This window comes from Lepidochelys olivacea (genome assembly GCF_965140295.1).
Source record: "Lepidochelys olivacea isolate rLepOli2 genome assembly, chromosome: 2".
Lineage (NCBI taxonomy): Eukaryota > Metazoa > Chordata > Testudines > Cheloniidae > Lepidochelys > Lepidochelys olivacea.
This window is the reverse complement of record NC_140412.1, coordinates 151720114-151729599: the sequence shown is the minus strand read 5'-3', so window position 1 is coordinate 151729599 and position 9486 is coordinate 151720114. Positions and strand designations below refer to the sequence as shown.

At 38.6% G+C, this 9486-nt stretch overlaps 1 long non-coding RNA gene across 1 annotated transcript in view; it reads left to right on the top strand.

Annotated features, from left to right (window-relative positions):
- The first annotated feature begins 293 nt into the window (after positions 1-293).
- The window catches only part of LOC311517163, a 49186-nt gene continuing 39993 nt past the window's right edge, over positions 294-9486 (top strand). The window contains exon 1 of the long non-coding RNA XR_014710619.1: positions 294-345. This is a non-coding gene — a long non-coding RNA (uncharacterized lncRNA). The remainder of the gene's footprint in view (positions 346-9486) is intronic.

Below are 9486 nucleotides of genomic sequence, written 5' to 3'. Positions count from 1 at the left end.
AATCCCTGGTGGATTTAATTAGGGATTATACCAAGGAAAATAGCCAGTGCCCCACGTTTGGATAGATCCGACTCCTGCACAGCCCCATTACTGCAGATCATCCACAGAGGTGGGTTGGGTGAAACAAGGAGTAGCCTAAAAACACAGCACATTTTACACTCAATTCCAAAGTTCACTTAAAGATTAACAGGGCTGTTTATTAAAAAAAGAATGGAGTTCCCCAGCCACAGTGTTAGGGATTATAGGGCATATTGGCCCCAACTCAGTGGAGACTTTGAACTCATAGTTCCAAGAGAATCTGCGGGGACTGGTTCACTGTCAACCCTATGCAAACCAAACCCAGAGGTATTTGCTTTTAAATATTTCATCTTTAAATACATACATGTAAAGTATTTGCAGCAATCAGAAAATAAGGTTCTGCAATTATTTATTTTTGGTTTTCTTTCTAGCTAAGACAAAGAAAGATAATTTTTCAGCACTTCGTACTATCACACAACTGAGAGCTCCTTTTTAGTAATATATACTTAAAGCAACCAGACTAGCATTAGCAAACATATGTGCCTCTTCCACAAATACACAGGTTTATTGGCAGTAATGTGGATTTTTGAACCTAGTACTGCGCCACAGGATGCTCTATCTGACAAAATACAAAGCATTTAAAAATATGGTTCTGCTGACAAAAACGTTTCAGATGATGACAATGATGATTTTTTGCACTGTCCAGTGTCAGTATGCAGCTTGGGCAACAAAATAGTCTAATTCTTCCTAAAGTGGTACATGACAGTTCTCTCCCTTAAAATAAAAAGGATGGCAAGGCCTAAAGCAAAGCTTAGGAAGACTCATTTAAATATTCCAGTTCCAACCACACTGCTTAAAAGGGGTTTGCAATAACGAAGCTCCCTGCTCCCAGGAGCTGCTTTTAACTTTTAAATGAAGCATAACTAAATTCTAGCAAAGAAGATGTGATGTTTCCAATTAGCTCAGAGAGTTGAAAATAGTTGTGATATTATCGCAGAGTGAATGCTGTGAATGGGAGCTACATCCTGACATAGCCTGCATGCTGGTGATAATTTCAGAAGAACCATAAAAATGACTTAATAACATAGTTGTGCATTCAGGCTACTTCCCCCATCACCAAAACAAACAAACAAACAAACAAAAGTTGCTGGTCATAATTGCACATCTGTATTCTATTGTCAGGTCATATTTTTCCCAATTTGTGGGTTATGAATAATAATTGCTTTTAAAACAGTGAGCCTGCATGGCATTTTCACCTAGGGACTGTTCCAAAGACCACTGAATTCAATGGGAGTTTTTTCTACTTTTGTGTTATTAGAATACTTCAGAATACTCACAATATCTGCAACTTCACTGGAGGTAATAATGCAAACTAAAACCCCAGTCCTGCCAAGACTTACACGTGTTTAAGTTTAAGCACATGAATAGTTCTCTTGAAGTCACTGGGACCTAATATAGCTCTTATAGTCTTACACTTTTCCTAACATTGAATGATGTAAACAGAAAAAGTATGCTCCTGATAATTTATTCTGTTTTGAAAGGCCAGAAGGGATCATTCTGATTTTAGTATGCTGTATAGCACAGATCATAGAACTTCCCCAACATAATTCCAAGAGTGTATCTTTTAGAAAAAAACATTCAATCTTACTTAAAAAATTATCAGTGTTGTTGAATCCACCATGACGCTTGATAAATTGTTCACCTGGTTAATTACTCTCTCTATTAAAAATGTTAAAAATGTAAAGAAAGGAATGCTTTAAATTTCTGTGTACTATGCTGAAAATTCTTTTCCGCCAGGTTTATTTCCTATATGAATTTGTCTAGCTTCAGGTTCCATCTATTGGATCATGTTATATTTTCCTCTGCTAGATTGAAGAGTCCATTATTAAATTTTTGCTCTCCACATAGGTACTTGGACTGTAATCCAGTCACCCCTTAACCTTCTCTTTGTTAAGCTAAATAGATTTGTATCTTTGAGTCTGTCACTGTAAGGTATGTTTTCTAATCTTTTAATCATTCGCATGGTTCTTCTCTGCACCCTCTCCAATTTATGAACATCCTTCTTGAATTGTGGGCACCACAAGTAGAAACAGAATTCCATCAGTGTTCACATCAGTGCCAAATCCAGAGGTAAAATAACATCTCTACTCCTACTTGAGACTCCCTACTTATGGCATCCCGGGATTGCATTAGCCTTTTTGGCCACAGCTTCACACTGGTAGCTCATGTTCAGCTGATTATCCACCATGGCACCCAAGTCTTTTTCAGAGTCACTGCTTCTCACAGTAGAGTCCCCAATTAAATAGGTATGGACTACATTTTTTGTCCCCAGGTTTACATGTAGCTATATTGTAAGGCACATTGTTTGCTAGCACCTAGTTTTCCAAGCGATGAACGTCACTGAATCAGTGACCTGTCCTTGTCATTATTTACCTTTCCCCAATTTTTTTGTCATCTGCAAAACTTTATCAGTGATGATTTTATGTTTTGTTCCCAGTCATTGATAAAGATGTTTACAAGTTTACAAGAAGTGGAAACTTGGACAGATGACAAGGGAGGAGTATAAAAACATTGCTTGAACAATCAGGATGTAATCAGGAAGGCCAAAGCAAACTGGAGTTGCAGCTAGCAAGGGATGTGAAGGGTAACACGAAGTGTTTCTACAGGTATGTTAGCAACAAGAAGAAGGTCAGGGAAAGTGTGGGACCCTTGCTGAATGCGGGAGGCAACCTAGTGACAGATGATGTGGAAAAAGTTGAAGTACTCAATGCTTTTTTTGCCTAGGTCTTTACAGACAAGGTCAGCTCCCAGACTCCTGCACTGGGCAGCACAGTATGGGGAGGAGGGGAGCAGCCCTCAGTGTGAAAGAACAAGTTAAGGACTATTTAGAAAAGCGGGATATGCACAAGTCCATGGGGCCGGATGCATTGCATCCGAGGGTGCTGAGGGAGTTGGCTGATGTGATTGCAGATCCATTGGCCATTATCTTTGAAAACTCATGGTGATCGGGGGAGGTCCTGGACGAGTGGAAAAAGGCAATTATAGTGCCCATCTTTTAAAAAGGGAAGAAGGTGAATCTGGGGAACTACAGACCGATCAGCCTCACCTCTGTCCCCAGAAAAATCACAGAGTAGGTCCTCAAGGAATCCATTTTGAAGCACTTGTAGGTGAGGAAGGTTATCAGGAACAGTCAACATGGATTCACCAAGGGCAAGTCATGGCTGACCAACCTGACTTCCTATTATGATCAAATAACTGGCTCTGTGGATATGGGGAAAGCAGTGGATGTGATGTACCTTGACTTTAGCAAAGCTTTTGATATGGTATCTCACAGTATTTTTGACAGCAAGTTAAAGAAGCATGGATTGGATGAATGGACTGTAAGGTGGATAGAAAGCTGGCTAGATCATTGGACTCAATGGGTAGTGATCAATGGATTGATGTCTAGTTGGCAGCCGGTTTCAAGCAGAGTGCCCCCGGGCTCAGTCCTGGGCCAGTTTTGTTCAACATCTTCATTAATGATCTGGATGATGGCGTGGACTGTACCCTCAGAAAGTTCACGGATGACACTAAGCTGTGGGGTGAGGTAGATATACTGGAGGGTAGGGATAGGGTCCAGAGTGACCTAGACAAATTGGAGGATTGGGCTAAAAGAACTCTAATGAGGTTCAACAAGGACAAGTGCAGAGTCCTACACTTACGACTGAAGAATCCCATACACTGCTACAGGCTGGGGACCAAATGGCTAAACGGCAGTTCTGCAGAAAAGGACCTGGGGATTAGAGTAAACAAGAAGCTGGATATGAATCAACAGTGTTCCCTTGTTGCCAAGAAGGCTAATGGCACATTGGTCTTCATTAGTAGGAGTATTGTCAGCAGATGGAGGGAAGTGATTATTCCCTTCTTTTCGGTACTGGTGAGGCCACATCTGGAGAATTGTGTCCAGCTTTGGGCCCCCCCACTACGGAAAGGATGTGGAGATATTGGATAGATTCCAGCAGAGGGTAATGAAAATGATCAGGGGGCTGGGGCACATGACTTACCAGGAGAGGCTGAGGGAACAGGGCTTTTTCAGTCTGCAGAAGAGAAGAATGAGGGGGGATTTGATAGCAGCCTTCAACTACCTGAAGTGGGGTTCCAAAGCAGATGGATCTAGGTTGTTCTCAGTGGTGGCAGATGACGGAACAAGGAGCAATGGTCTCAAGTTGCAGTGGGGAAGGTCTAGGTTGGATATTAGGAAAAATTATTTCACTAGGAGTGTGGCAAAGCACTGGAATGGGTGACCTAGGGAGGTGGTGGAATCTCCATCCTTAGAGGTTTTTAAGGCCCGGCTCGACAAAGCCATGGCTGGGATGATTTAGTTGGGGTTGGTCCTTCTTTGAGCAGCGGGTTGGACGAGATGACCTCTTGAGGTCTCTTCCAACCCTAATCTTCTATGTTTCTATGATTGTGAACCACTGATAACTACTCTCTGGGAAAGGTTTTCCAATCAGTTTTGCATCCACCTATGACTCTGTTTTGTAATGTAGGAACAAGAACTGATACCTGCAGAACCCTCCTAGAAATGGACCTGCTAAATGACAATTCCCAGTTCACAGTTACATTTTAAGACCTATCTTTTAACCAGTCGTTAATCCATTTAATGTGTGCCATGTTAATTTTATATTGATCTAGGTTTTTAATCAAAATGTTGTGCGCCTTACTGAAGTCTAAGTATTTCATATGAACACTATAGCATTTACCAACCAAACTTGAAATCTCATCAAAAAAAGATATCCAGTTATCTTGACAGGATCTATTTGCCATACACCCATGTTGATTGGCATTAATTACATTACCCTGCTTTAGTTCTTTATTAACTGAGTCCAATATCAGCCTCTCCATTATCTTGCCTGGGATTGATGTCAGGCCTACAGTCTTATAATTATGCAGGTCATCCGTTTACTCTTTTTAAAAATTGGCACAGCATTACCTTTCTTCCAGTCTTCTGGAACTTCCTTAGTGTTCCAAAACTTATTAAAAATCAACATTAACAGTCCAGTGATCTCCTCATCCAGCTCTTTTAATACTCTTGCATGCAAGTTATTTGGACCTGCTGATTAAAAAATGTCTAATTTTAGTAGCTTCTGCTTAATGTTTTCCATAGATATTTGTAGAATATAAACAGTATTATCATCACCCTATGATGAGACTGCAGAATCTGTTTTTCCCCAAATACAGAAATATTTATTGAACCCTGCCACCTATGCTGCAATATTATAGGTAATTCTACCATTTCCATCTAGTAATAGATCAATATCTTTGTCAGGTTTATTTTTGTTCCTAACACACTTAAAAAATCTTCTTTATTGTCCTTAACTCTGCAGACCATAGAGTTCTCCTTGTATCCCTTTGCTTCCCTTATCAATTTTTTACAATTCCTAGCTTATGATTTATATTCATTACTATCAACTTCCCCTTTCTTCCACTGTTACATATTTGTATTTTATTTTATTTTTTACAGCTGCCTTCATATCCCCTCTAAACCAGGTTGTTGGTTTTTTTAACCAGCACAGCCCTCTTCCTCAACTGTGGGATTGTGGCTTTTGGGGCATCTAGTAAGGGGTTATTAAGTGATTCCCAATTATCATCCACATTTTTTTACTAAATTCTTCCAGCTAATTTGGCTCTTCATTTTTTTTCAGCTTTGTGAAACTAGCCCTAAAGCACTAAGTGTTTGTGTGTGTGTGTATATATATATATATAACTGGTCTGGACTTTATTCTGTCTGCCCATTATAAATGTGATGAAATCATGATTATTTGTACCTAAGCTACCATTAATTTTTAGTTCTTTGATCAGTTTCTCTTTATCTGTTAGAACACGGTCTAATGTAAAATCCCCCAGTGTAGGCTGCAACACTTTTTGAGTTAGGAAATTGCCTTTTATAATATTTAGGAATTCCAAAGATATTTTAGTATTGGCAGCATGAGACAGCCAGCGTACGTCACTCAAATTGAAGTCCCGCATGATCACAAAGGTTTTTTATTTTTCTACACGATTTAGATAGGTGCATAAACTAGCTGTCCTACTGTTCCCTAGTGGGATTTAGGGGGTCTATAACAGACACAAACTAGTACCACATCTTTTGTTTTTTCCGTTGGGACATTTATCCATAAGCATTCAAGATCATTTTCTTCCAAGCTATCAATGGCTCGGAAACAGCCAATGCCATTTTTGACATAGAATGTCACTCCCCGTCTTCTTTTGCCCACTTGATCCTTCGTAAATAGGTTACAACCATTGATTTTAACATTCCAATAGTGCAAGTCAACCCGCGGGTTTCAGTAATACCAGCTAAATCAAATTAATGCTCATAAATGAGCAATTCCAATTCCTCTTGTTTGTTACCAGGACCCTATCACGAGTGTATAGGCAATTAAATAATTTCTTCACTTCATGTCCTTTGGTTCCCTGATTAATTTTGTTCTCAACATCTCAATTTTGTGCTGAGTGCCTGAATCTTCCCTGTTTTTACCCTCCCCTTTTATTATATTTAATAAAAAATAAAAGACCACAAGCAAGTTGTCATGTAAAAATCCTTTATCCGCATGTTATGTTATTATTGCTGTCTTATTATTGGATGTTTGTGTGGCTTTTGACAATTATTATTATTTCCTTATATTCTCTATTTATATTTGCAATGGGAGAAGAGAACAGGCTCATGCTGAACATACAGCATGGATTAAGGTAAACAAAGCCTTTTTTAGAGTCAGTACTAACATGGCTGCTACTCTGAATACTAACCAACTAGTTGTTTAGAAACAGAAGTTTGTTCAAAATGTATCTCTTGAAAACTGTGAGTGCAAAATGAGTGGGCAGAGTTATAACATTGAGTTTTTGGCTCCAAGGTAAACATAAAGGAAAAGGTAAGACAGAATATTATTTCTGAAACAATATACAAGTTTGCCTAGAGTCTCCCCAGTTCCCAACAAAACAACACTTTATTGTGTATGTGATTCTTTACTAGCAGATTTCTGATTCATGCATCTACAAGAAATCAGATTCTTATCTGTAGTAACTTAAATAGGATTTGGTAGGGCAAATGAAAGTAAAATATACAGATTGAGTAAGGAGTACAGAATCAGTGCCTAAAGTGTCTACATGTATCTTAGAATTAGGGCTGTCAATAAATCGCATTTAATGCATGCAATTAACACAAAACAAATTAACTAGATTTTTTAAAATGGTCACATTGAATTGCAGTTTTAATTGCACTGTTAAACAATAATAGAATACCAATTTTTGGATGTGTTTCTAAATTTTCAAATCTATTGACTTCAATTACAACAAAAAATACAAAGTGTACAGTGCTCATTTTATACTATTGTTTTTATTACAAATATTTGCACTGTAAAAAGATAATAAAAAGAAATAGTATTTTTCAATTCACCTGTTTACAAGTTCTGTAGTGCAATATCCTTATTGGTATCCTATTATTGTTTAACGGTGCAATTAAAACTGCCATTAATCACAACTAAATTTTGTAATCTTGCAATTAATTGAGATTTTTTTAATCATTTAACAACCCTACTTAGAATATATAATATTCAGTATATTATTCTTCTTGGCAGAGAAAAATCCGTCTTCAAATATTAGTAGGTACTTTGCGCACTGGGAAGAAGGTAAATCTAGGTACAACGGTTCTTTGGTTTCCTATTCATTTCTGCATGCAGTTCAAGTTATTGAGTGAAATCCTGGCTATACGGAAGTCAATAGCAAAATTCCGCTAGGCTTTAATAGAGTTTCACCTACTGAGTTTAATTTACAAAATTCAAAATTCTATATGATTGGTATTACTGGCGGAATTTTTTTTTTTTTTGGTGGGGCGGAGATGGGTAAAGATGTTCATTGAAAAACTACCTTTTTTCTAAAAGCACACTTTTTGAGAAAAATTGTCAACATTGTCAGAAAAGTTCCATTTTTGTGGAGTTTTTCACTATATTTTTAATCAAAATGTGATGGGCATTTTTAGCAAAATAATTGTAGAAAAACATTAACATTTTTTTCATTCTCAGAAAACCCAGATTTTAATAGGAAAATGCAGTTTTCATCAAACAGAAACATCTGATGTTTTCTAAGATTTTTTTTTTTTTAATCAGCAAACATTTCGGAAAAAAGCTTTTTAAAATATGTTGAAAAGCGTCATGGAAAATGGTTCAATTTTTAGCCTTGCCAAAATGGAAACAATTTTGAAGTCTTGAATTTTTGGCAATTCACCCCATTTTCCCATCCCAATTTTTCAGCCATTTCTAATGGCTTGTCTCCTGGCAACCTGAGAGACTGCTTCTTTCACATTGCGTACTGCCGCAGAAACTGAGAGAACCTGAAGCAATCAAGACTCCCTGAATGTAAAGTTCTTGCTGTAACACTATAGTATATATAAAGGGTGTTCTCAGCAGTAACTCTGCTTCTTCCACTGAAGAAATGTGCATTTGGCAGCCATAGATACTTTTGCAGTACACGATATAAATCTGACCCAGGGCTGTCAAAGCAAACATGGACCATCTGGCAACTCTGGTTTCACTATAGCCTGCAGGGATATTGACAAATATTGCGATGTGTCCTGGCCTCCTTCCTCAAACGCAGTCACATGCTCAGTATTATGCAGCCTCTCAGTCATTTTCCTATGAACTTTGTCTCTGTATTTTGTAGCTACCTCCCTTGCAATTTATTCCATATTCTCTCACAGATTCCATGCTATTTGGAGGCCACATAAAATATCATTGTTGCTCAGTTGTAACTTACTGGGTTTGTGGAACTTTGTGAACATTTCCGCTCCTTCCACACCTTTCTTCAAAAGGCAGGAGCAGTTGGTCAATGGGTTAATTGAACTAATGGTAACTTACACCTGTGACTTTTCAGATTCTGTTTCACAAATTTCAGTCTTTAGCCAGCAATACCAATAGCACCCAAGGAAAGGATTGTGGCTGACCCCTGGCTGAGTGAGCGAGGTGTGGAGATCACAAGGAGCCTCTTCCTAGCCTTGTGCCCACTGCACAAGGGCTCGCCTATGCTCTTAAGCTTCCCCCTTTCACCAACCAGTGGAGCGCACTAGCAGTCTGCACCACCCTCCAGGTAGGGTGACCAGACAGCAGCTGTGAAAAATTGGGACATGGGATGGGGATGGTAATAGGCACCTATATAAGACAAAGCCCCAAATATCGGGACTGTCCCTATAAAATCAGGACATCTTGTCACCCTACCTCCAGGACATAGCAGTGACCAGGCTCTCCTTTGCATGCCAAGAATGGTGTTCAGAATAGTACGGAAGCTAGATTTGTTGAATGAAATAAAACAGATGGACAATTAAAATCAGGAGGAGAAGGAAGATGTGGGGAGAATCAAGGCTTAATCCCTCCCCTGCCCTGAAAAAAACACACGTTCTCTTTTCCAGCAAGATCAGTACATCTCTAGTTCTGAGGATTT